This window comes from Scyliorhinus torazame, chromosome 10, assembly GCF_047496885.1.
Source record: "Scyliorhinus torazame isolate Kashiwa2021f chromosome 10, sScyTor2.1, whole genome shotgun sequence".
Classification (NCBI taxonomy): domain Eukaryota; kingdom Metazoa; phylum Chordata; class Chondrichthyes; order Carcharhiniformes; family Scyliorhinidae; genus Scyliorhinus; species Scyliorhinus torazame.
In genome coordinates, this window is record NC_092716.1 from 142,451,027 (window position 1) to 142,477,998 (window position 26,972).

Here is a 26,972-nt window from a genome sequence, read left to right on the forward strand (position 1 = left end):
ATGGACCGGTGAAAAGATCTCGGGTCTTTACGCACCAAAGGAGTTTTAAAGCAGAGGTGGTCTTTCTGCAGGAAACGCACCTCCACGTGAAGGACCAGGTTAGCCTACGGAAGGGGTGGGTCAGGTTTTCCACTCCTGGTTTGATCCAAAGTCGCGGGAGGGGGCTTGGCAATTTTGGTGAGCAAGAAAATGGGGTTTGTGAGCACGAAGGAAGCGAAGGCCCCGGGTGGGACATATGTGATCGTGGGTGGGGTATTAGAAGGGACGCCAGTGGTACTGGTGAATGTGTATGCACCAAATTGGGACGACGTAGGTTTTATGAGGGGGTTGCTGGCAGAGGACACGGACTTAGCCACGCACCAGTTGAGTATGGAAGGAGATTTTAATTGTGTCCTCGAGCCGAGGGCAGATAGACCGTTCCAAGGTCTATGGGTAGAATACGAATGGCAAAGGATCTGGGCGGGTTTATGGAAAAGATGCATATAGTGGATCCGTGGCACTTCAAGAACCCAGGAGGAAGGGGGTATTCCTTTTTCACACATGTATTCATGTGTATTCAAGAATCAACTTTTTTGTGGTGAAGAGGGGGCAGAGTACGCGGGGATAGTAATCTCGGACCATGCGCCCCACTGGCTGGAGATTCGGCTTAGACCGCGACGGGAGCAGAGGCCGGGGTGGAGGCTCGATTCAGGGTTTTGCGATAAAGTGTGGGCTGTGATTAAGGATTATGTAGAATTGAACCAAAACACGGAAGTGTCGGTGGCCACATTTTGGGAAGCACTAAAAAGGAGATTATCTCATTCAAGGCATTTGCGGATATGGAAAGGAGGGAGGAATATCAACGGCTAATGAATGAGATAGTGTAGGTAGATAGGGAGTACTCTAGGGAGCCCACCATGGAGGGATTGGCAAGGGGGAAAAAATTACAGCGGCAATTTGATAGGTTAACGATGAGGAGGGCAGTAGGATAGCTACATAGGGCAAGAGGGGTGCAGTACGAATACGGGGAGAAGGTGAGTCGAATGTTAGCGCATCAGCTACAGAGGCAGGCCGCGTCCAGGGAAACATTGAAGATACAGACTGGGGCAGCTGATATGGTGTCGGAGCCAGGGAAGATAAACAAGGTGTTTAGGGATTACTATAAGGAGCAGTACAGGGCGGACCCGGGGAGTGAAGAGGGGGACATGGGACAGTTCTTAGACAAACTGGAGTTTCCACAATTCGAGGAAGAGAAGAGGCTTGTGCTAGAGGAGCCACTGGGACTGAGGGAGATATTGGGCAATATAAGGGGTATTAAGTTGAGGAAGACCCCAGGGCCCGAGGATTACGAGGCAGAAGGGGTTCGCGACGAACCTGGCACCACATATCTTGGGGGCGTTTAATGAGGCATTGGAGAAGGGGAGTTGCCGGAGACGATGACCCATTGGAATGTGGGTCGAAGAGACACATACCGCTGTTAAATACAGATGTGAAATTGCTGGCTATGTTGGTGGCGGTAAGGATGGAAGGTTGTGTCCCGGGGTGGTTGTGGAGGACCAAACAGGTTTCGTCAAGGACAGGTAACTTTCTAGTAATATAAGGAGGCTGTTAAATGCGGTCATGACCCTGTTGAGAACCCAGGTACCGGAGCTAGTGGTGTCCATGGATGCAGAGAAGGCATTTGACTATGTGGAGTGGCGGTACCTGTTGGAGGTCCTGGGATGGTTCTGATTTGGGCCAAAGTTTGTGGCGTGGGTGTGCCTGTTATATGTAACACCAGTGGCAAGTTTGCAGACCAATGGCATGGGTTCACGGAACTTTGAACTGCATAGGGGAACAAAGCAGGTGTGCTCGCTGTCGCTGCTGCTGTTTGCGCTGGCTATAGAGCCTCTGGCAATGGCTCTTAGGGGGTCGGCAGAGTGGCAAGGAATTACGAGGGGGCGAAGGGAACATCGGGTGTCGCTATATGTGGACAACCGACTATTGTATGTTTCAGACCCGCTGGAAAGCATGGCGAGGATTATGGGCCTGTTGGGGAAGTTTGGGGCATTCTCGGGATACAAGTTAAATGTAGGGAAAAGCGAAGTGTTCCCGGTGAATGAGTTGGGTCAGTGAGCCAATCTAGGGGGGATGCCATTTAAGGTGGCCAGAGACAGGTTTAGATATCTGGGGATTCAGGTGGCGAGGGAATGGGCAATGCTACATAAATGAAATCTCAAAAAGCTGGTGGAGGATGTTAGGGAAGATCTGAAGAGGTGGGACACGCTGCACTTGACTCTGGCAGGGAGGGCCCAAGTGGCGAAGATGAACATTCTGCCGAGGTTCCTTCTCATATTCCAGTCACTTCTGATCTTTGTACCGAAGGCCTTCTTTCGAAAACTGGATATGATTATCTCAGATTTCATATGGGCAGAGAAGGTGTCAAGGGTTAACAGGACCTTGTTACAGAGACAGTGGCAGACGGGAGGCTTGGCGTTGCTGAACCTGCTACATTATTACTGGACGGCGAACGTGGAGAAGGTGAGGCAGTGGTGGGGAAGAGAAGGGACAGAATGGGTTAGGATGAAGGAAGAATCCTGTAGGGGTCCAGCTTGAAGGCTATGGCATTGCCAATGGCACCAAGGAGGTACTCGGAGAGCCCTGTGGTGCAGTCCATGGTGAAGGTCTGAAATCAGCTGAGGAGGCACTTTTGGATAGAGGGGATGTTGGTGTTAACGTTGTTGTGCGAAGACCATGTTTTGAGCTGGGAGTTAGATGGCACATATAGGAAGTGGAGAGACGTAGGGCTGGTTAAGATGGGGAATTTGTATCTAGAAGAAGGATTTGCCAGTATAGAGGAACTGAAGGAGATGGTAAAGCTCCCAGGAGGAAGTGAGTTTAGGCACCTGCAGGGAAGGGACTTTACGTGGAAGGTTTGGAAAGATTTCCCCAGGTGGCCAAGGTACACCCTGTTGGAGCGACTGCTGCTTCCGGGTGTGGAAGGGGTGGGTGGGGGGGAGGGGATGGGGGGTGGTGGAGGCGAGGGCGAGAGACCCTAACAGCTTTAAAAACAACCAGGACAAAGTCCCAGGGAAGAGGCAGGCCTTCCTTATCAGCCTGACTCAGCATCGTCCGTCCCTCTGGCCACCTACGATCTGCTTTCTGTGTCGGTGTGCCAACTCCATCAAACGCTCCCACCCCACCACACCCCTGCCAAGCCTCTCTGGTGAAAAAATTCAGATGTAGTGGGGCCTTTTAAACTGAGGCACGTCTGCCAAGTCAGGAATCATCCTTTCTCCAGCAACCTAGCTCAGTCTCGAAAACCTGCCTCCAGGATTGTAAGGGTTAAATTACAAGGAGAAATTCCTGGAAATCTAGAAAGTTATATGGTGATTTGATCCAGGTGGAAAGAGATTAGACAGAAACGGTTTCTGGTGACTGTGGAGTCTCAGGCTGCAGGACATAGTCACTAAAATTTGAGCTATGCCTTTCATAAGTAAAATTAGGAACGGCTTCTACACAAAACGGTTGAACAAAGTTTAGAACTCTCTTCTGTAACTGATAATTGATGCAAGATCAATTGTTAATTTTAAATCTGCGATTGATAGATTTCTGATAACCGAAGACATGGGTCAAAGGTTGAGCTGATGGAGTTAGGTCACAGATCAGCCAGGATCTCATCAAATGAGAGGCTGAATGGTCTTTTCCCATTCCCATGGTCCTCTGATCAACTGGGTTAGGAAAGGGCCGAGGTCTGAATTCTGGAATTGCACCATTGGCTGAAAGAGAAAGCAGGCTAGATTTATGCTCAATGGTCTATCTTCCTCTTCCTTTACCTCTGCACGTTCTTTGCAAGTTCATTCGTAAACACATCCACCTTCCTCCCTAGTTATTTATTGGATGGGTTAGAACCCAGGATAGAATTGTTGCATCTCCTCCTCCTTGTACACAAAACCACATCTAAAAGAAGTCCCAAATATGGTTAAAGCATTAAAGATTCTCTTACACAGGTCAAATGATCCATCACCCCCTCAAATACCAGCAGCAACCCTTCACCAGTTGTCCATTTGCTCTACCCACAGCTCCAAGACAAAGAGACTCCTTTCAGTAGTAGACACATTTAAAGGTCACATGACAGTATGCTGCCTCCCAGTGACGATAGGACCGTGCCCACCACAAGAGTTGGGGGCAGGACAACATCAGTATTCGACTCATTAGTGATGCCTGGTATGATTGGGTGCCTCCAACGCCCCACTGTCTTGAGCTCAGCAGTGGGCACTTGGCCAAGGTACAGCTGGTACACGTGGCATGTGAATCCAGCACCAGTCACCAGCAAACAACACAAGGAATTGTTTCAAAATGAAACAATTGACGACTACAACACAGAGGCTGTGGTACTGAGCGGAGCGGACTCCAGGAAACAATTAGAGAACTTATAGCACAGAAAGAAGCCCATCTTGCCTGCCCCACTGTCATCTGCAGCCATCCCAGCTCTGTCTTGTTTCACTGCACCCTTTAATATTATTCTTCAAGGCTTTATCTGATACCCTTTTAAATTAGTCCACTTTTAATGAGGGATGTTTACTCTGAGATCCCTTTGTGCTAAAATATTTTCCTAACCTTAAACATCCAGTAAGAATTCAGAGTTTAGAACCAGGGAAAATATCTCTTTGCTCTTTTACCTACCTGAACACTTTCCTAATTTTGAACAATTTTGCCAGATGTCTCTTAATATTTCTGCTCTAGTCAATATAGTCGACATTTCCAAACATCCCATTATATAACGTCCTTGGAACTATCTTAGGGAATAGCTGGAGCTGCTCTATGGTTTATGGATTGCCAGTATTCACCCTGTACTTACTTATCATCATTTCCTGTTTGTAGCCATTGTGACTATCTATATAAGCCCCATGATTCTATTGATTCTTTGCAAGGTTTTTTTCTTGGTCGTCCTGCTTTTACAAGGGTAGCAGCCCCAGACCTCTCACTTTCTCGGTTTTATTGAACTGGTTGGGTTATATTTCTGTGCTAAATATGTACTAGCTCATCACTGAACTGCATTTTCCACTTACTTGTCCATTTGCTGCCCTGTCTCTATCCACTCCCATTCTTTTTCACATTTTTCCAATGACCCCTTCCCCCTAAACAAGCTGGACATTTTCCCAGTTGTCTCTTTATGAAGTCGATATCGTGTCTATACAGACAACAAGAGAATTTGTTTTTATTATTATTCTTTCGCAGGATGTGGGTGTCACTGGCTAGGTCAGCATTTATTGCTCATCCCTAATTGTAAGGAGCAGCCCTCCGAAAGCTAGTGACATCGAAACAAACCTGTTGGACTTTAACCTGGTGTTGTAAGACTTCTTACTGTGCTAACCCCAGTCCAACACCGGCATCTCCACATCATGTCCTTCAAAAGGTGGTGGTGAGCTGCCTTTTTCAACTACTGCAGTCCCTGAGGTGCAGGTACACCCACAGTGTTATTAGGGAGGGAGTTCCAGGATTTAGACCCAGTGACAGTGAAGGGGCGGCGATATATTTCCAAGTCAGGATGAACTGTGACTTGGAAGGGAAGTTGTAGGCGGTGGTGTTCTCAGGTATATTGCCCTTTGTCCTTCTAGATGGCTGTGGTCGTGGGTTGGAAGGTGCTGTTGAAGGAACCTTGGTGAGTTCACCTTGTAGATGGTACACATGGCTGTTGTGTGTCGGTGGTGAAGCGATTGAATGGTTGTAGAAGGGACTGCAATCAAGCAGGCTGCTTTGTCCTGGATGATGTCGAGCTTGTTGAGTGTTGTTGGATCTGCACTCACCCAGGTCTCTGGGGAGTATTCCATCCTTGTAGACGAAGAGCTCCTAACACAAAACCCTGGGATGTGCCACTAGCCATATTCTGATCATCTAAGTAAAATTGTTTCGCTTCACACCATCAGCTTTTCAACAAATCACTTAGGTAGCACTTTATCAATTGCTTTCTATGAATCTACAAATCATAGAATTGCTACAGTGCAGAAGGAGGCCATTTGGCCCATCAAGTCTGCACCGACCCTCCAAAAGAACACTCTCCCTTGATACAATACCAATCCACCCCACCCTATTCCCATAACCTAACCGGCACATCAAAAGGCAATTTAGCATGGCCAATCCACCTAACCTGCACATCTTTGGACTGTGGGAGGAAACCGGAGCACCCGGAGGAAAACCACACAGACAAGGGGAGAACGTATAAACTCCACACAGTCATCCATGATCGGAATTGAACCCAGGACCCTGGCGCTGTGAGGTAGCAGTTATAGCCACTGTGCTACCCACTGTTTACTGTGAAGGTGTTGGTGCTGACCTAATGGAAGATAAAATCAGAATGTTAAGATATTTTTTTTAAAACTCAGGAGGAAGTCTATCTAGCAATTGTGCATCCTACTGGTAGTAGTTGCAGCAAGATTCTTATCACTGAGGTAATCAGACTTTAATGATCTGTGAACAATAGACTGAAGCCACGCAAAGTGCTGCTGAGAGCATCATTCTTTAAATAGCTGAGTACAGGGCAATTACTGAACTGACAAAAACAGCCAGCACATTTGTAAAGGACTCCTGTTTTAACAGCATTGCTCAGTGCTACTTACATAATATAGATGGTTACCAGTGCCAAGTGGCGGGGCTGGTGACCACATAGAATCGTAGAATTTTCAATGCAGAATGAGGCCATTCAGCCCATCGTGTCTGCATCAGCCCTTGGAAAGAGCAGCCTATTTAAGCCCACGTCTCCACCCTGTCTCATAACCCAACCTAATCTTTTGGACACTAAGGGGCAATTTAGCATGGTCAATCCACCTAGCCTGCACATCTTTGGACTGTGGGAGGAAAGCGGAGCACCCGGAGGAAACCCACGCAGACGTCATCTCATACACTGCCTCAGGGCCCAGGAAAATTAGTCAAGATTGGCAGACCTTTGTTGACAGTCCCTTCAGACCCAGACCTTTCTACGCACCAGCAGGTCCCTACTACTGGTGTCAGGCCTACTTCAGGGCCACATGCTAGTCAGAGCAGTAACAGCAGGATATAAATATCAGATGAATACAGGCCTGAAGAGATGGTGCGAGGAGGTGGTTTTCAGATTCCTGGGCCATTGGGACCGGTTCTGGAGGAGGTGGGACCAGTACAAACAGGATGGGTTATATTTGGGCAGGACCAGGATGATTGCCTAGGAAGAGTATTTGCTAGAGTAATTGGGAGGGTTTAAAATAAAATGGCAGGGGGATGGGAACCTATGCAAGGAATCAGAGGAGGGGGAAGCAGGGATAAGAACAAAAGACAAAGGGGATTAAGAAAAGTTATCGGCAGAGAAATCAAGGGCCAAAATCGAACAGGGTCACAGTGAAAAATAATGGGAATGGACAAGGAATGTTAGAAAGACAAGTTTAAAGACTTTGTGCCTTAACCCGCGAAGCATTCACAATAAAATGGATGAATTAATCGCACAAATAAATGTAAACAGGTATGATATTGTCGGGATTTCGGAGTCTTGGCTGCAGGATGACCAGGGACGGGAACTGAACAACAAGGGGTGTTCAGTATTTAGGAAGGACAAACACCTGGGTCACTGTCCGTGTGGAGTTTGCACATTCTCCCCATGTCTGCATGGGTTTCACCCCCACAACCCAAAGATGTGCAGGTTAGGTGGATTGGCCACGCTAAATTGCCCCTTAATTGGAAAATAAGATAACCGGGTACTCTAAATTTATATTAAAAAAAGGAAGTACAAACAAAAAGGGATAAGGCGGTGGAATGGCATTGCTGGTTAAAGAGGAAATTAATGCAATCGTGAGGAAGGATATTAGCTTTGGCGATGTGGAATCTGAATGGGTAGAGCTGAGAAACTCTCAGGGGGCAAAAAACATTAATGGAGGTTGTATATAGATCCCCAAACCGTAGTGGTGATTTTGGGAATGGTATTAAACAGGAGTTGCATATGATAAAGGAACATCTATAATTATGGGTGATTTAATCTGCATGTAGAATGGGCAAATCAAATTAGTAACAGTACGGTAGATGAATTCCTGGAGTGATCGAGGATGGTTTTCTTGACCAATACGTTGAGGCACCAACTAGAGAACAGGCCAAACTAGACTGGGTACTGTGTAATGAGAAAGGAATAATTGGCAATTTAATTGTGCGACGCACCTTCTGGATGAACACCCATAATGTGATAGAATTCTTCAAGATGGAAAGTGATAAAGTTGATTCTGAGTTGAGGGTCCTGAATCTTTTTTTAAATTTAGAATACCCAATTCTTTTTTTTTTCAATTAAGGGGCAATTTTAGCGTGGCCAATTCACCTACCCTGCACATCTTTTTAGGTTGTGACTCACGCAGATATGGGGAGAATGTGCAAACACCACAAGGACAGTGACCCAGGGCCGGGATCGAACCCGGATCGCGGTGCTGTGACGCCGCAGTGCTAACCACTGTGCCACCATGTCGCCCAGGGTATTGAATCTAACTAAAGGAAACTATGATGGTATGAGGCGTGAGTTGGTTATGATCGGTTGGGGAATGTTACTTAAAGGGATGATAGTGGATAGGCAAAGGCAAACATTCAAAGAGTGCATGGGTGAACTGCAACAATTGTTTATTCCTGTCTGGCACAAAGTAAAACGGTAAAGGTCGCCAAACTGTGGTTTACAAAGGAAATTAGAGACAGTATTAGATCCAAAGAAGAGGCAAACAAATTAACTAGAAAAAACGATAGATCTGAGGAATGGGAGCAGTTTAGAATTAGCAAAGGAGGACCAAGGGATTTATTAAGAAAAGGAAAATAGAGTATGAAAATAGGCTGGCGGAAACATAAAAACTGATTGTAAAAGCTTCTATAGATATGTGAACAGAATAAGATTGGTGAATACCAATGTAGGTCCCTTCCAGTCAGAAACAGGGGAATTTATAATGGGGAATAAAGAAATGATTGATCAACTAAATACATACTTTATTTCTGTCTTCACAAAAGAGGACACAACTAACGTACCAGAAATGTTGGGGAACGCAGAGCATGGTGGGAGGGACAAACTGAAAGAAATCAGTATTAGTAGGGAAATGGTGTTGGGGAAATTGATGGGATTGAAGGCTGATAAATTCCCAGGGCCTGATAATCTACATCCCAGAGTACTTAAGGAAGTGGCCCCAGATGTAGTGGATCCATTGTGGACATCTTCCAAGATCCTGTAGACTCTGGAACAGCTCCTATAGATTGGAGGATTGCTATCGTAGCCATACTATTTAAAAAGGGAGGAAGAGAAAAAACGTAATTATAGACCAGTAAGCCTGATGTCGGTAGTGGGGAAAATTCCAGAGTCCATTATCAAAGATTTTATAGCAGAGTACTTGGAAAATAGTGGCAGGATCGGACAGAGTCAGCATGGATTTATGAAGGGGAAATCATGCTTGACAAATCTACTGGAATTCTTCAAGGATGTAACTGGTAAGTTGATGAGAGGGAGCCAGTGGATGTGGTTTATTTGGACTTTCAGAAGGCTTTCGACAAAGTCCCACATAAGAGATTAGCATATAAAATTAAAGCACCTGGGATTTTCGGGAGCGTATTGAGATGGATAGAAAACTAGTTTTCAGACAGGAAACAAAGAGTAGGAACAAATGGGTCTTTTTCCAAATGGCAGGCCGTGGCTAGTGGGGTACCATTGGGAACGATGTTGGGATCCCAGCTATTCACAATATATGTTAAAGACTTAGATGAGGGAACTAAATGTAATATCTCCAAATTTGCAGCAGACACACAGCTGGGTGGGTGGTTGAGGTATGAGGAGGATGTAGAGATGCTTCAGTATGATTTGGACAAGTTGAGTGATTGGGCAAATGTATGGCAGATGCAGTTTAATGTGGTTAAATATGAGGTTATCCACTTTGGTAGCAAAAACAGGAAAGCAGATTATTATCTGAATGGCTATAAATTGAGAGACGGGAATGTGCAATGATACCTGGGTGTTCTTGAACACCAGACATTGAAGGTAAGCATGCAGATGCAACAGGCAGTAAAGAAGTCAAATGGTATGTTGGCCTTCATAGCGAGAAGATTCGAGTACAGGAGCAGGGATGTCTTGCTGCAATTATACAGGGCCTTGGTGAGGCCACACCTGGAATATTGTGTGCAGCTTTGGTCTCCTAATCTGACGAAGGATGTTCTTGCTCTCGAGGGAGTGCAACAAAGGTTTAGCAGACTGATTCCTGGGATGGTGGGACTGGCGTATGGTAGAGATTGAATCGATTAGGTTTGTATTCGCCGGAGTTCAGAAAAATGAGGGGTTCTCAAAGAAACCTATAAAATTCTAACAGCACTAGACAGGGTAGACGCGGGAAGGATGTTCCCGATGATGGGGGAGTCCAGAACCAGGGATCACACAGTCTGAGTATACAGGGTTGACCATTTAGGACTGAGATTAGGAGAAATTTCTTCACACAGAGAGTGATGAACCTGTGGAATTTGTTATCACAGGAAGCAGTTGAGGCCAAAACATTATGGGCAGGATTTACTGACCAACTCGCTACGCATTTTTCAGCGGCAGAGGCGGCCCCGCAAGCGGGATTTACTGGTCCCGCTGTTGTCAACAGGATTTCCCATTGACTGCACCCCTCATCTCCGGTAAACCCTGTGCCAGCGTGGGACCCGCTGGTAAATCCCGCCCCATACATTTTCAAGAAGGAATTAGATAAAGCTCTTGAAGCTGAAGTGATCAAAGGATGTGGGGGAAAGGCAGGAACAGGTTATTGAATTGAAACATCAGCCATGATCAAAATTAATGGCGGAGCAGGCTCGAAGGGCTGAATGGCCTACTCTTGCTCCTATTTTCTGTATTTCTTTGTTAAGAATATAGGATCCACTTTACTGCTGTCTCTTGTTGCTCAGCAGACAGAGCTCAACCTGGGACAGTCCCTCTACTCAGCCTAGAGACCCACCATCGACTTAGCATCTGAGTTCGGGGCTGGTTTAGCACAATGGGCTATATAGCTGGCTTGCAATGCAGAACAATGCCAGCAGCGCGGGTTCAATTCCTGTACTGGCCTCCCTGAACAGGCGCCGGAATGTGGCGACTAGGGGCTTTTCACAGTAACTTCATTGAAGCCTACTTGTGACAATAAGCGATTGTTATTGTATTATTATTGGCAGAATTATAGTCCCGGCAGTAGGCTGAGCTCCTCAAGAAAGACTAGAGCGTCCTTCACTACCAGAAATATCCCCTCCCTCCCCCACTCCCCATCAAACTGTGAATGTGCCTGTAGGAAAGGAAACTGAAGCAACAACTGCATTAGGGATGGTCTCTTTGATCTTGGTGGCTGCTATTAGCAACACAATAGTTAAACAGTGTGTGACCCTAGAGGGTCTAGGATCACACACAGAGCCCCTCCCCACACACACAGCACCCCTCCTCACACACACAGAGCCCACCCCACACACACGCAGCCCCTCCCCCCACAAACAGAGCCCCCCCCCCCCCACACACACATAGCCCACCCCACACACATAGCCTCCACACACACAAGCCCTCCCCACACATACACAGAGCCGCTCCCCTTCCCACACACGAACGGACACACAGAGCTCCCACACACATAAATATACTATACCACACATCCCCACACACTAACACATACAATAATAATCTTTGTCACAAGTAGGCTTACATTAACACTGCAATGAAGTTACTGTGAAAAGTCCCTCGTCGCCACATTCCGGCGCCTGTTCGGGTGCACAGGATGAATTCAGAATGTCCAAATTGCCTAACAGCACATCCTTTGGAACTTGTGGGAGGAAACCGCAGCACCCGGAGGAAACCCACGCAGACACGGGGAGAACGTGCAGACTCCACACAGACAGTGACCCAGGCACTGTGAAGGTATTGTGCTAACCACTATGCTACCGTGCTGCCCATGGGTGGAGATGTATTGAACTCCGTAGTGTTGGAACATCTGGTTAAACGGACATGAAGCTGGACTAGCAGCTCTATTGTTTATTCTGGGCACTCAGGTAGGCCACCTTATCCCAGGAGATTTCCTTCTAATGCCCAACAAACCTTGATGACTGCTTGGGAATTTGTGTCTCAGGTATACAGGGATGCCTGGGCTAGTGATACATTTCAGGAACCACATGTCAGGACCCAGCTGAGAAGCAAATCAAACAGGGCTCAGTCACTGTCTCGACATTACATCACCTCCATTACCACAGGCACTGCACACATTCCGAAATGATACCGTGTTATTACAGTGTGGGCAGGACAGTTTCCAGGTAAGGGGAATGATGGGAAATGCTCTCTCTGCATGTATGAGTGAATTAAGATGGGGAACAAAAGGATCCCTGACTCCCTGTCCAGTTGCAGCTAGTGAGCAGGATAAATATGGGGAATGAGCAGGAATGTATGGAGAATGAGTGATATTTGCATGGGAATGAGTGGGAATGTTATAGGTAATAAGCAGGAATGGTATGGAGAATGAATAAGAATAGTATAGGGAACAAACAGGTATGTTATGGGGAATGAGCGGGAATGTTATGGGGAATGAGCGGGAATGGTATGAGGAATGAGCGGTATTTGCATGGGAATGATATAGGGAATGAGAGAATGACATGGAATGAGCGGTAATGTTATGGGAATGAGTGTGAATGGTGTGGGGAATAAGCGGTAATGTTATGGGAATGAGTGGCATTTGCATGGGAATGAGCAGAAATAGTATGCGGAATGTACAGGATTGGTATGAGGAATGTACGGAATGAGGAATGTATTAGGAATGTACAGGAATGGTATGAGGAATGAGCAGGAATGGTATGTGAAATGTACGGGATTGGATTGTACGTGAATAGTATGAGGAATGTACGGGCACGGTGGCGCAGTGGTTAGCACTGCAGTCTCACGGCGCCGAGGTCCCAGTTTCGATCCCGGCTCTGGGTCACTGTCCGTATGGAGTTTGCACATTCTCCCCGTGTTTGCATTGGTTTCGCCCCCACAACCCAAAGACTTGCACGGTAGGTGGATTGAACATGCTAAATTGCCCCTTAAATTGGAAAAAATGAATTGGGTACTCTAAATTTATTTTTAAAAAGGAATGTACGGAAATGGTATGAGGAATGAGCAGTACTGGTATGAAGAATGTACCGGAATGGTATGAGGCATCAGCAGGATTGGTTTGGGGATTTTACAGGAATGGTATGGGGAATGTATGGGAATGGTATGAGGAATGAGCAGGGATAGTTTGAGGATTGAGTAGGAATGCTATGAGGAATGAACAGAAAAGGTATGAGGAATGAGCAGGACAGGTATGAGGAATGAGCAAGGGGTGACAGAGTGGTTAGCAATGCTGCCTCACAGCTCCAGGGACCCGGGTTCAACTCCGACCTTGGGTGACTGTCTGCCTGGAGTTTACACTTTTCCCCCGTGTCTGCGTGGGTTTCCTCCGGGTGCTCTGTTTCCTCCCACTGTTCAAAGATGTGCAGGTTAGGTGTTTTGGTCATGCTAAATTGCCCCTTTAGTTGGGCCTAGTTGGGATGGGCTATCAAAAGGTCGGTGCAGACTCGATGGGCTGAATGGCCTCCATCTGCACTGGAGGGATTCTATAATTCAAAATGGGTGGCACGGCGGCTCAGTGGTTAGTACTGCTGCCTCATGGTTCCAGGGTTCCGGGTTCAATTCCAGCCTTTCGTGACTGAAGTTTGCACTTTCACCCCGTGTCTGCATGGTTTTCCTCCGGGTGCTCTGGTTTAGTCCTACAGTCCAAAGATGTGCAGGTTAGGTGGATTGGCCATGCTAAATTGCTCCTTAGTGTCCAATAGATTAGGTAGGGTTTCTGGGTTACGGGGATAGGGTGGAGGCGTGGGCTGAGTAAGGTGCCCTTTCAAGGGCCTGTACAGACAAGATGGGCGGAATAGCTTCCTTCTGCACTGTAGATTCTATGGTTCTATGTGGTATGAGCTGGAATAGTATGGGGAACGAGCAGGACTGGTTATGAGGAATGATGAGGAATCATAGAATTTACAGTGCAAAAGGAGGCCATTTGGCCCATCGAGTCTGCACCGGCCCTTGGAAAGATCACCCTACCCAAGCCCACACCTGCACCCTATTCCCGTAACCCAGTAGCCCCACCTAACGTTTTGAACACTAAGGGCAATTTATCATGGCCAATCCACCTAACCTGCACATCTTTGGATTGTAGGAGGAAACCGGAGCACCCGGAGGAAACCCACACAGACACAGGGAGAACGTGCAGACTCCACAGACAGTGACCCAGCCGGGAATCGAACCTGGGACCCTGGAGCTGTGAAGCAACTGTGCTAACCACTGTGCTGCCCTGAGCAGGAATGGTGTGGAGAATGAGCAGGAATGGTATGGGAATGGGCAAGAATGATACGAGGAATGAACAGGACTGGTATGAGGAATGAGCAGGGCTGGGATGAGGAGGAATGAGCAAGAATGGTATGAGGAATGAGCAGGACTGATATGGGAATGATGAGGAATGAGCAGGAATGGTATGAGGAATAAACAGGAAAGAGCAGTACTGGTATGAGGAAAGTACGGGAATGGTATGCGAAATGTACGGGAGTGTTATCAGGAATGTACGGGATTCAGGAATGTTTGGGAATGTAATAGAAATGTGTGGGAATGGTACTAGGAATGAGCAGGACTGGTACGTGGGATGTACGGGATTGGTATGCGGAATATACAAGAATGGTATCGGGAACGTTCGGAAATGGTACGAGGAATGAGAAAGCATGGCGTGAGGAATGAAGAATGTACGGGAATGGTATGAGGAAAGAGCAGGAATCGTATGCGGAATGTATGGGATTGGTATGAGGAATGAGCAAGAATGTGTGGGAATGACCAGGAATGTATTGCGTTGGTCATGCCAAATGCACCCTCATAATTTCCAGCTCTACTCTGGATACATGCAAATGGCAACCAAATGGTCGCTCCCCGCAGGCAGGCCGCACCTTGCGGGCAGACCGCACCTTGCGGGCAGACCACCCCCGCAGGCAGGCCGCACCTTGCGGGCAGACCACCCCCGCAGGCAGGCCGCACCTTGCGGGCAGACCACCCCCCGCAGGCAGGCCGCCCCCCGCAGGCAGGCCGCACCTTGCGGGCAGGCCGCCCCCCGCAGGCAGGCCGCACCTTGCGGGCAGACCACCCCCGCAGGCAGGCCGCACCTTGCGGGCAGACCACCCCCGCAGGCAGGCCGCACCTTGCGGGCAGACCACCCCCGCAGGCAGGCCGCACCCCGCGGGCAGACCACCCCCGCAGGCAGGCCGCCCCCCGCAGGCAGGCCGCACCTTGCGGGCAGACCACCCCCGCAGGCAGGCCGCACCCCGCGGGCAGACCACCCCCGCAGGCAGGCCGCACCTTGCGGGCAGACCACCCCCGCAGGCAGGCCGCACCCCGCGGGCAGACCACCCCCGCAGGCAGGCCGCCCCCCGCAGGCAGGCCGCCCCCCCGCAGGCAGGCCGCACCTTGCGGGCAGACCACCCCCGCAGGCAGGCCGCCCCCCCGCAGGCAGGCCGCACCTTGCGGGCAGACCACCCCCGCAGGCAGGCCGCACCTTGCGGGCAGACCACCCCCGCAGGCAGGCCGCCCCCCCGCAGGCAGGCCGCACCTTGCGGGCAGACCACCCCCGCGGGCAGGCCGCACCTTGCGGGCAGACCACCCCCGCAGGCAGGCCGCACCTTGCGGGCAGACCACCCCCGCAGGCAGGCCGCACCCCGCGGGCAGACCACCCCCGCAGGCAGGCCGCCCCCCGCAGGCAGGCCGCCCCCCCGCAGGCAGGCCGCACCTTGCGGGCAGACCACCCCCGCAGGCAGGCCGCCCCCCGCAGGCAGGCCGCACCTTGCGGGCAGACCACCCCCGCAGGCAGGCCGCCCCCCGCAGGCAGGCCGCACCTTGCGGGCAGACCACCCCCGCAGGCAGGCCGCTCCCCGCGGGCAGACCGCCCCCCCGCAGGCAGGCCGCACCTTGCGGGCAGACCACCCCCGCAGGCAGGCCGCCCCCCGCGGGCAGACCGCCCCCCCGCAGGCAGGCCGCACCTTGCGGGCAGACCGCCCCCCCCCGCAGGCAGGCCGCTCCCCGCAGGCAGACCGCCCCCCCCGCAGGCAGGCCGCCCCCCCCGCAGGCAGGCCGCCCCCCCCGCAGGCAGGCCGCACCTTGCGGGCAGACCGCCCCCCCGCAGGCAGGCCGCCCCCCCCGCAGGCAGGCCGCACCTTGCGGGCAGACCGCCCCCCCGCAGGCAGGCCGCCCCCCCCGCAGGCAGGCCGCACCTTGCGGGCAGACCGCCCCCCCGCAGGCAGGCCGCACCTTGCGGGCAGACCGCCCCCCCCGCAGGCAGGCCGCACCCCGACCGCAGACCGCTCCATGCAGGGAATGTCCTTTTAAGTGTCTTAACTGCTGAGCAGCAGTGGGAAAATCAAAAGCCATTCCTAGCATTCCTCTCCTCCATAGGGATCAGTGTGAAGGAGAGTGACTGATTTTCTCGGTGAGGGTCAGTGTGGCTGTGCCTCATTCCTCCCCCATAATATTCAATGCTATGTCCATCATAGTCTGTGCCCCATGGACCTGGTTAGGAAGGTTGAGCCAGCTGGTCCCCTCCAACCGCAATCGTGCCAGGAGCTGATTCTGCACTTTGTAAGAGTGTTGGAAGAGTGATTGTGAACGATTCCCATGAGCCAAACACATCTTCTGTCAGAATTAGGTAACAGCTTAAATACAACTATCTGCCCAACGGGACACAGCACTGGGACAGAGTGCCTGTGGAGATTTACAATCTGCAGAATTTACTGCACCCTCCCTTGCTCTCACCCACTTTTCACTTAACAGAGCAGTTCAGCTGGACTTGGCTGCAGAATTGTAATTTGAATGTTTCAAGCTGAATTATAACACTCTTTGATTGATTCTCGACATGTCTAATGGCCCCACCTCCATGATTATCTATTTTTGTATTAGCTGACTGCATTCACCCTGAGTCCAATTTTAACCCATCTCCAATCAGAAAATATAGCGATGTTCTTGTCTGACATCAATCCTCAAGAGGTAAACTGACTTGTGACCTGGATGTGCTCCCAGTTCAGCAGTCCATCTATGTCATACCTTAATTTACAGTCTGTATAATTGTATTTCTGTTCCATATGGCTCTGATTGGTCAGTGCTAATCATATGGTCAGAAACAAATCAAATTTAGAAAACTCCACAAAATCGCAACAAAATAATTAACTTTTAAAAAGGAAAATAATAACTTTCCATTCAGTTGCTGTGCATTTAATACTATTTGCCCACAGGCCTCAGATACATTGCAATTTAACTCATATTGAGGGCCTCATCCACTGAGGTCCACTGTTGTTCATGAGCACACCAAGAGAGAGCAACAAGTAGCTCATGATGTTCAGGGGACAGAATATAATTCTGAAAAGCCTCCTTTTATCTTAAACAAAGCTTCAATTATACAACGGTGTAACATGTCAGTCATTTTCACATAATTAGTTAATAGCATCTAATGGGCATCCAAGTAAAAGCAGAGCATCACAAAAAAGTTCACAACACTCAAACCAATTACTCAATTACACTGGGTGCAAAGCTCCCTCCATCTCATTCTATCAAACACTCCCAGGACTGGTACAGCACAGGGTTAAATATAGAGGAAAGCTCCCTCTATCTACACTGTCCCCATCAAACACTCCCAGGACAGGTACAGCACGGGGTTAGATACAGAATAAAGCTCCCTCTACACTGTCCCCATCAAACACTCCCAGGTCAGGTTTAGCACGGGCTAGATACAGTGTAAAGCTCCCTCTACACTGTCCCCATCAAACACTCCCAGGACAGGTACAGCCCGGGGTTAGATACAGAGTAAAGCTCCCTCTACACTGTCCCCATCAAACACTCCCAGGACAGGTACAGCTGGGAGTTAGATACAGAGTAAAGCTCCCTCTACACTGTCCCCATCAAACACTCCCAGGGCAGGTACAGCACGGGGTTAAATATAGAGGAAAGCTCCCTCTATCTCATTCTATCAAACACTCCCAGGACTGATACAGCACAGGGTTAATTACAGAGGAAAGATCCCTCTACACTGCCCCATCAAACACTCCCAGGGCAGATACAGCACAGCATTAAATATAGAGGAAAGCTCCCTCAATCGTATTTTATCAAACACTCCCAGGACTGGCACAGCACAGGGTTAAATATAGAGGACAGCTCCCTCTATCTATACTGTCCCCATCAAACACTCCTCCCATCAAACACTCCCAGAACAGGTACAGTACGGGGTCAGATACAGAGTAAAGCTCCCGCTACATTGTCCCCATCAAACATTCCCAGGGCTGGTCTATAACGGGGTTAGATACTCCCTCTACACTATCCCCATCAAACACTCTCAGGACAGGTAGAGCACAGGGTGAGATACAGCGTAAAGCGTCCTCTACATTGAGGTAATGCATTTTGAAGGACTGGTACACTGAATCATAGAATTTACAGTGCAGAAGGAGGCCATTCGGCCCATCGAGTCTGCAACGGCCCTTCGAAAGAGCACCCGACCTAAGCCCACACCTCCACCCTTTCCCCGTAACCCAGTAACCCCAACCAACCTTTTTGGACACTAAGGGCAATTTAGCATGGCCAATCCACGTAACCTGCACATCTTTGGACTGTGGGAGGAAACCGGAGCACCCGGAGGAAACCCACGCAGACACGGGGAGAAAGTGCAAACTCCACACAATCAGTGAACCAAGCCGGGAATCAACCCTGGAGCTGTGAAGCAACTGTGCTAACCACTGTGTTACCGTGCCCCCCAAGTTGGGAAGTATACAGTAAATGGCAGAACCCTTCAGAGTATTAACAGGCAGAGAGATCTGGGCGTACAGATCCACAGATCACTGAAAGTGGCAACGCAGGTGGATAAGGTAGTCAAGAAGGCATAAGCTTTTTCCCAGGCGGAAGAGTCAATTACTAGGGAACATAGGTTTAAGGTGTGAGGGGCAAAGTTTAGAGGAGATGAGCGAGGGAAGTTTTTTTTATACAGAGGGTGGTGAATGCCTGTAACCCGCTGCTGGGGAAGGTGGTGGAAGCAGGTATGATAGTGACGTTTAAGAGGCATCTTGACAATTACATGAATAAGGTGGGAATAGAGGGATACGGAACCCAGAGTGCAGAAGGTTTAAGTTTAGACAGGCATCATGATTGGCGCAGCCAAAGGGCCTGTTCCCGTGCTGTACTTTGTTTTGTACACTATCCCCATCAAACACTCCCAGACAGGTACAGCACAGGGTTAGATACAGAGGAGAGCTCCATCTACACTGTGCCCATCAAACACTCCCAAGGACAGGTACAGCACAGGGTTGGATACAGAGTAAGCTCCCTCTACACTGACCCCATCAAACACTCCCAGAGCAGGTACAGCACAGGGTTAGATACAGAATAGAGCTCCCGCTACACTGCCTCCATCAAACTCCCCCAGGCCAGGTACAGCACAGGTTTAGATGCAGAGTAGAGCTCCCTCTACACTGTCCCCATCAAACACTCCCACGACAGGTACAGCACAGGTTTAGATACAGAGTAGAGCTCCCTCTACACTGACGCCATCAAACACTCCCAGAGCAGGTACAGCACAGGGTTAGATACAGAATAGAGCTCCCTCTACACTGTCCCCATCAAACACTCCCAGGCCAGGTACAGCACAGGTTTAGATGCAGAGTAGAGCTCCCTCTACACTGTCCCCATCAAACACTCCCATGACGGGTACAGCACAGGTTTAGATACAGAGTAGAGCTCCCTCTACACTGTCCCCATCAAACACTCCCAGGATGGGTACAGCACGGGATTAGATACAGAGTAGAGCTCCCTCTACACTGTCCCCATCAAACACTCCCACGACGGGTACAGCACAGGTTTAGATACAGAGTAGAGCTCCCTCTACACTGACCCCATCAAACACTCCCACGACGGGTACAGCACAGATTTAGATACAGAGTAGAGCTCCCTCTACACTGTCCCCATCAAACACTCCCAGGATGGGTACAGCACGGGATTAGATTCAGAGTAGAGCTCCCTCTATACTGTCTCCAACAAATACTCCCAGGACAGGTACAGCACGGGGTTAGATACAGAGTAAAGCTTCCTCTATACTGCCCCCTTCAAACACTCCCAGAACAGGTACAGCACAGGGTTAGATACAGAATAGAGCTGGGCAGAAAAAAGCTGATTCAATCTCAGTCTTGTCGGCAGCTTTTAGTCTGGACCATCGGTATACTAACCAGCTAGGTTTCAGTGCCCTTCCAGATAATAGTTTATCATTTTCAATATAACAGGAAATGAGCAGGCACTTTAATCCTGTTTGAGGAATCGTCTGCAAAATAGACCCACACAGTCTCATTGTTCTCAGCATTCCACATATTCCTATATTACACACTGAACACACTGACCTCAGGCATTATGTGCTACAAGCAACAAACAAAACTCCGTACACAGACACAAACAGTCTCTTAAAAAAGAGGCTGGCAGGATCCCTCACCCAAAGACTGGCAGCATCCCACCCAAAGACTGGCAGGATCCCACACCCAGGGGCTGGCAGGATACCACACCTAGAGACTGGCAGGATTCCTCACCCAGAGGCTGCCAGGATCCCACATCCAGAGGCTGGCAGGATCCCTCACACAGAGGCTGGCAGGATCCCTCACCCGGAGGCTGGCAGGATCCCACATCCAGAGGTTGGCAGGATACCACACCTAGAGACTGGCAGGTTCCCACACCCAGAGGCTAGCAGGATCCCACACCCAGAGGCTGGTAGGATCCCACATCCAGAGGTTGGCAGGATACCACACCTAGAGACTGTCAGGATTCCACACCCAGAGGCTAGCGGGATCCCTCGCCCAGAGGCTGGCAGGATCCCACATCCAGAGGTTGGCAGGATACCACACCTAGAGACTGGCAGGATCCCACACCTAGAGACTGGCAGGATCCCGCACCTAGAGACTGGCAGGATCCCACACCTAGAGACTGGCAGGACCCCACACCTAGAGACTGGCAGGACCCCACACCCAGAGACTGGCAGGATCCCACACCTAGAGACTGGCAGGACCCCACACCCAGAGACTGGCAGGATCTCTCATCCAGAGGCTGGCAGGATCCCTCATTTAGGAACTGGCAGGATCCCACATCCAGAGACTGGCAGGATCCCACACCCAGAGGCTGGCAGGATCCCACACCCAGAGGCTGACAGGATCCCACATCCAGAGACTGGCAGGATCCCAGAGGCTGGCAGGATCCCACACCCAGAGGCTGGCAGGATCCCACATCAAGAGACTGGCAGGATCTCTCATCCAGAGGCTGGCAGGATCCCTCATTTAGAAACTGGCAGGATCCCACATCCAGAGACTGGCAGGATCCCACACCCAGAGACTGGCAGGATCCCACACCCAGAGGCTGGCAGGATCCCACATCAAGAGACTGGCAGGATCTCTCATCCAGAGGCTGGCAGGATCCCTCATTTAGAAACTGGCAGGATCCCACACCCAGAGGCTGGCAGGATCCCTCACCCAGAGGCTGGCAGGATCCCACACCCAGAGGCTGGCAGGATCCCACATCAAGAGACTGGCAGGATCTCTCATCCAGAGGCTGGCAGGATCCCTCATTTAGAAACTGGCAGGATCCCACACCCAGAGGCTGGCAGGATCCCTCACCCAGAGGCTGGCAGGATCCCTCACCCAGAGACTGGCAGGATCCCACACCCAGAGGCTGGCAGGATCCCTCACCCAGAGGCTGACAGGATCCCACATCCAGAGACTGGCAGGAGCCCACACCCAGAGGCTGGCAGGATCCCACACCCAGAGGCTGGCACGATCCCACATCAAGAGACTGGCAGGATCTCTCATCCAGAGGCTGGCAGGATCCCTCATTTAGAAACTGGCATGATCCCACATCCAGAGACTGGCAGGATCCCACACCCAGAGACTGGCAGGATCCCACACCCAGAGGCTGGCAGGATCCCACACCCAGAGGCTGGCAGGATCCCACATCAAGAGACTGGCAGGATCTCTCATCCAGAGGCTGGCAGGATCCCTCATTTAGAAACTGGCAGGATCCCACACCCAGAGGCTGGCAGGATCCCTCACCCAGAGACTGGCAGGATCCCACACCCAGAGACTGGCAGGACCCCTCAGCCAGAGATTGGCAGGACCCTCACCCAGACTGCCTGGATCCCTCACCTAGAGGCTGGCAAGACCCCACACCCAGAGACTGGCGGGATCCCACACCCAGAGACTTGGACACACGTACTCTCCCTGTTTATTTTTTCAAAGCAGGATCCCAGCAGCAAATGGATCCTGTGTCTCTAAGTTGGGGATATGATGGTGAAAGTTCAGGCCACAGAGCTGCTGGGAATCGCCCGCCCAATCTCTCGGTCTTGACCCGGAACCAAAGTCGGTTACAGAGAAGCTCCGAGCTCTCTGTCCTGTTGCCTCTTACCCGGTGCTTTGCTCTGCTCTGCTCGCTTGCTGCTCTCCCTCGCTCCGGGACTGCTCTGAAATTGACTCAGTGAAATGACAAAGAAAGAGCAAACCCGCCCTCAGTGAATCAGACCCCTCCCCAGAGTGAGGAACGGGGCAGTGCTAGTGTTCCAGCATACCCCCGAGACACCTAGTGGACACAGACAGGGAGAAAGAGAAAAACAGGAGAGGAAAGGACGGTAGTATCATGAATTAGGTAGAAAGAGGATCAACAATTAAACCCATCATTAAATTCAATTAATGAATCTGCAATTACAAAACTAGACTCAGCATAGAGTCATTTTATTGTCACAAGTAGGCTTACATTGCAGTGAAGTTACTGTGAAAGGCCCCTAGTCGCCACATTCCAGCGTCTGTCTGTTCGGGTACACAGAAGGATAATTCAGAATGCCCAAATTACCTAAAAGCATGTCTTTCGGGACTAATGGGAGGAAACCAGAACACCTCCGCACAGAGTGACCTGGCCGGGAATCGAACCTGGGACCCTGGCGTTGTGAAGCCACAGTGCTAGCCACTGTGCTAACATCTGGGGCCTGTGCCATAGTTGGGAGAACTGTCTCGCAGACTAGTCAACCAACAGCCTGACATAGTAATACTCACAGAATCATACCTTACAGACAATGTCCCAGACACCACTATCACGATTCCTGAGCATGTCCTGTCCCATTAGAGGTGACGGCATAGTAATGTACAGTCTGGGGAAAGGGAGACTTGCATTTATGTAGCATCAATCACAGGTCTCAGATGTCTCAAAGCACTTTACAGCTGTTTTTTGAAATGTAGCCACTATTATAGGAAGCACAATTTTCACAGTAACTGCATTGCAGTGTCAATGTAAGCCTACTAGTGACACAAATAAAGATTATTTAAAAAAGGATTATTATTAATTTGAACACAGCAAGCTCCACAAGAACCAACCTGATCATCTGGATAAAAGCAAATTACTGTGGATGCTGGAATCTGAAACCAAAAAGAAAATACTGGAAAATCTTTGCACCACAATGCAAAGTTAATTGGTCACTTAAGTATTTCACACCACAAATCATGGCTTGCCAGCTGATTCGGCATGACCGCGTTCACCAGCCCCCCTCTACCAATGTCGAGAAGCACTTAAAACAGCCAACCCCACTCAGCCCGCAGCCATGGCACCGAGACAACCGACCACAAGATTTTGAAACGCAGACCTGGGGAGGCTCTAAGATGTGGTTGAGGCCAGGAGGGATGTCCTGTTCCCCCGAGGGTCCTGGAGGGTGAGCCCCAGGGCAGCCAGTACCGCCTGAGATGAAGTGGCAGCAGCTGTCAGTCAGCTCAGGCAGCATGACCAGGAGGACAGGCCTCCAGTGCTGAATAAAAGTCAATGATCCACACTGGACCGCATGTGTGAGTTGGCAACCGCAAACCCCAACGGTGAACCGTGCGTGCGGCTAACGATTCCCTCTCTTGTGTCCCCGCAGGAGCGGTTTCTCCAACAACAGTTGAAAGAGGGCCCAGACTGGCAGCGGTGTGACAGACATCAGGATCCTTAGGGCAGCATGGTGGCGCAGTGGTTAGCAGTGCTGCCTCACGACGCCGAGGTCCCAGGTTCGATCCCAGCTCTGGGTCACTGTCTGTGTGGAGTTTGCACATTCTCCCCGTGTCTGTGTCGGTTTTGCCCCCACAACCCAAAGATGTGCAGGTTAGGTGAATTGGCCGCGCTAAATTGTCCCTTAATTGGAAAAAATGAATTGTGATGGCCGAGGATAGAGCATTCACCAATGTGGAGAGCGGCGCATGCCGCAAAGGTGAGGATCCACTGGTCCCCACCCTGATGACCTGTCACACGTGAGTTGTTAATGCCATAAAGACTGACTCATCCCTCCCACTGACCATGTGCTTATTCTCCCACAGGACTTCCAGCCGACGGTGCCTCCTATGAGAACATGATGCCATCATAGATGCACCACAGCTGTCATCTCCATCCTCCACCGGTGCAGAGCCACACACCTCAGTGGGCAACGTCAGTGGTCAGGCTTCTGGGGCTTACCACACAGTTGCAGGTGCCAGGACCCAGCTGGGTCCCAGTCAGATGCTGAGCCTCTGGAACAGGTTTACTCGGAGCTGATGCAGCATTAGGGTACGGCGTGATATTCAGAGGAGGATGTCAGCGACTCTCCAGCAGGTCAATAGCCAATTGGAGTCCAGAGGCTGCGGGCACAGGAGATACCATCGGCAATGCTAGGGTGGCAACCGCGGTGGGGAGCCTGGTGCACCACATCGGCAGCATGAGTGGAGGTGTCCATGGCTCAGGAAGTGATGGCCAAAGCTGTGGGCCTTGGAAGACTGTCCGACTCGGATGGTGGACATGACCCAGTACCAGGCGGACCTTGATGAGAACTGCAGGACATGTCCCAGTCTCAGATGAGAATGGGCGAGGCACGACTTCCGGTTGCGGCTATGCGGAGCTAAGCCGCACATTCGGCGGCTCCCGCTAAAACAGACCTTTGGGCTCTCTTGAGGAGCCCCAACGGCAATTTTTTCGACAACTTCTAGTGTGGGAAGGTGAGCAAAGTCCCCCCTCCATAGTATATGGATTGGACCAGGAGTGGAGCGGTCAAAAAAGCGTTTTTGGAGCAGCAAAATGTGCGAGGGAGAAAAAACAAGATGGCGGCGGGCGTAGATCAAGCGGCATGGGTGCAGGAGCAGCAGGAGTTTCTCAGGTGCTGCTTTGAGGAGCTGAGGAAAGAGGTGCTGGCGCCAATGCTAACGGCGATCGAGGGGTTAGTGGAGACCCAGAAGGCCCAAGGGGCGGCGATCCAACGCGGAGAATGAGGATGAGATCTTGGGCCTGGCGGTGAAGTGGAGGCGCACGAGGCGTTGCACAGGAGGTGGGCGGAAAGATTCAAGGACCTGGAGAACAGGTCGAGGAGGAAAAATCTTCGGATTCTGGGTCTCCCTGAAGGAGTGGAGGGGGCCGATGCTGGAGCATATGTGAGCACGATGCTCAATTCGCTGATGGGAGCGGGGGCCTTTCCGCATCCCCTGGAGCTGGATGGGGCTCAAGGCCAACGAGCCGCCAAGGGCGGTAGTGGTGAGGTTTCACCGTCTCGTGGATAGAGAGTGTCTTTTGAGATGGGCCAAGAAGGAGCGGAGCAGCAGGTGGGAGAATACAGACATCCGAATCTACCAGGACTGGAGCGCGGAGCTGGCAAAGAAGAGAGCTGGTTTTAATCGGGCCAAGGTGGTGCTCCATCGGAAGGGGGCGAGGTTCGGAATGCTGCAGCCAACGCGATTGTTGGGCCACGTTTCAGGATCGACACCACTACTTTGAAACGCCTGAGGAGGCTTGGACCTTTATGCAAACTGAAAAGTTGGACTCAAACTGAGGGTCTGTGGCTGTGGGGGGGGGATGTCGGTTGTATACAGGGTTTTAACTATGCGTCGGGAATGTTCCACGGGTTGGGTGATGAATGGGGTGGGGGAAAAGATCTGATGGGGAGACTGTGAGCGAATGTGGGTGTCGGTGCTGGAGGGAGGGGAGGCCCGGGGATGGGGGAATTGGGATAAGGCCGCAAAAGGAGCTGCGCCAGAGGGGGCGGGGCCGGCTTAGGAAAGCGCGGGCTTTTTCCCGCGTTAGGGAAAGACGGAGGGGGGGGGGTGGAGGAGCGCACACTGACTGCTGGGGAGGAGGGGGAGGGGGACTTTCCACACGGGGGGGGGGGGTCAATGGGATGGCGGGGGAGGCCGGGGTCAGCAGGAGTCAGCTGACTTACGGGAGTGTTATGGGGGGAGCAAAAGAGCTAGACATGGGACTAGCGGGGGGGTGCAGGGAGCGGGGGGGGATATAGGGTTGCTGCTGCATTGGCCAATGGGGAACTGGAAACAGAAGAGGTGGTTGAGACGGCGGTCCCCAGTCTGGGGGACTGGAGGGTGTGGGAGGCGCGGGTACGGGACTGGCCTAGAAAAAGAGATGGCTAGTCGGCAGTGGGGGGGGGGGGGGGGGGGGGGGGGGGGGGAGCCCGGGGGTGGGAAGCCGCCCAATCCGGCTGGTAACTTGGAATGTGAGGGGCCTGAATGGGCCGGTTAAGAGGGCCCAAGTGTTCGCGCACTTAAAGGGACTGAATGCAGACGTGGTCATGCTTCAGGAGACACATTTGAAGGTGGCAGACCAGGTCAGGTTACAAAAGAGATGGGTAGGACAGGTATTCCATTCGGGGCTGGATGCAAAGAACAGAGGGGTGGCAATACTGGTGGGGAAGCGGGTGGCGTTTGAGGCCAAGAATATTGTAGTGGATAATGGAGGTCGATACGTGATGGTGAGCGGTAGGCTGCAGGGGGTGTGGGTGGTATTGGTAAACGTATACGCCCCGAACTGGGATGATGCTGGATTTATGAAGCGCATGTTGGGGCGGATTCCGGATCTGGAGGCAGGAAGCTTGATAATGGGGGGGGATTTCAACACAGTGTTGGACCCAGCATTAGATCGCTCTAGATCTAAGACGGGGAAGAGG

General features: G+C 50.9%; 1 protein-coding gene across 1 annotated transcript in view; it reads right to left on the minus strand.

The window, feature by feature from the left end:
• Window positions 1-22,616, minus strand: part of LOC140430951 (CD151 antigen-like) — a 104,578-nt gene extending 81,962 nt beyond the window's left edge. The window contains exon 1 of the mRNA XM_072518790.1: window positions 22,445-22,616. The gene's annotated coding sequence lies outside the window, so the exon portion shown is untranslated. The remainder of the gene's footprint in view (window positions 1-22,444) is intronic.
• Window positions 22,617-26,972: the final 4,356 nt, after the last annotated feature.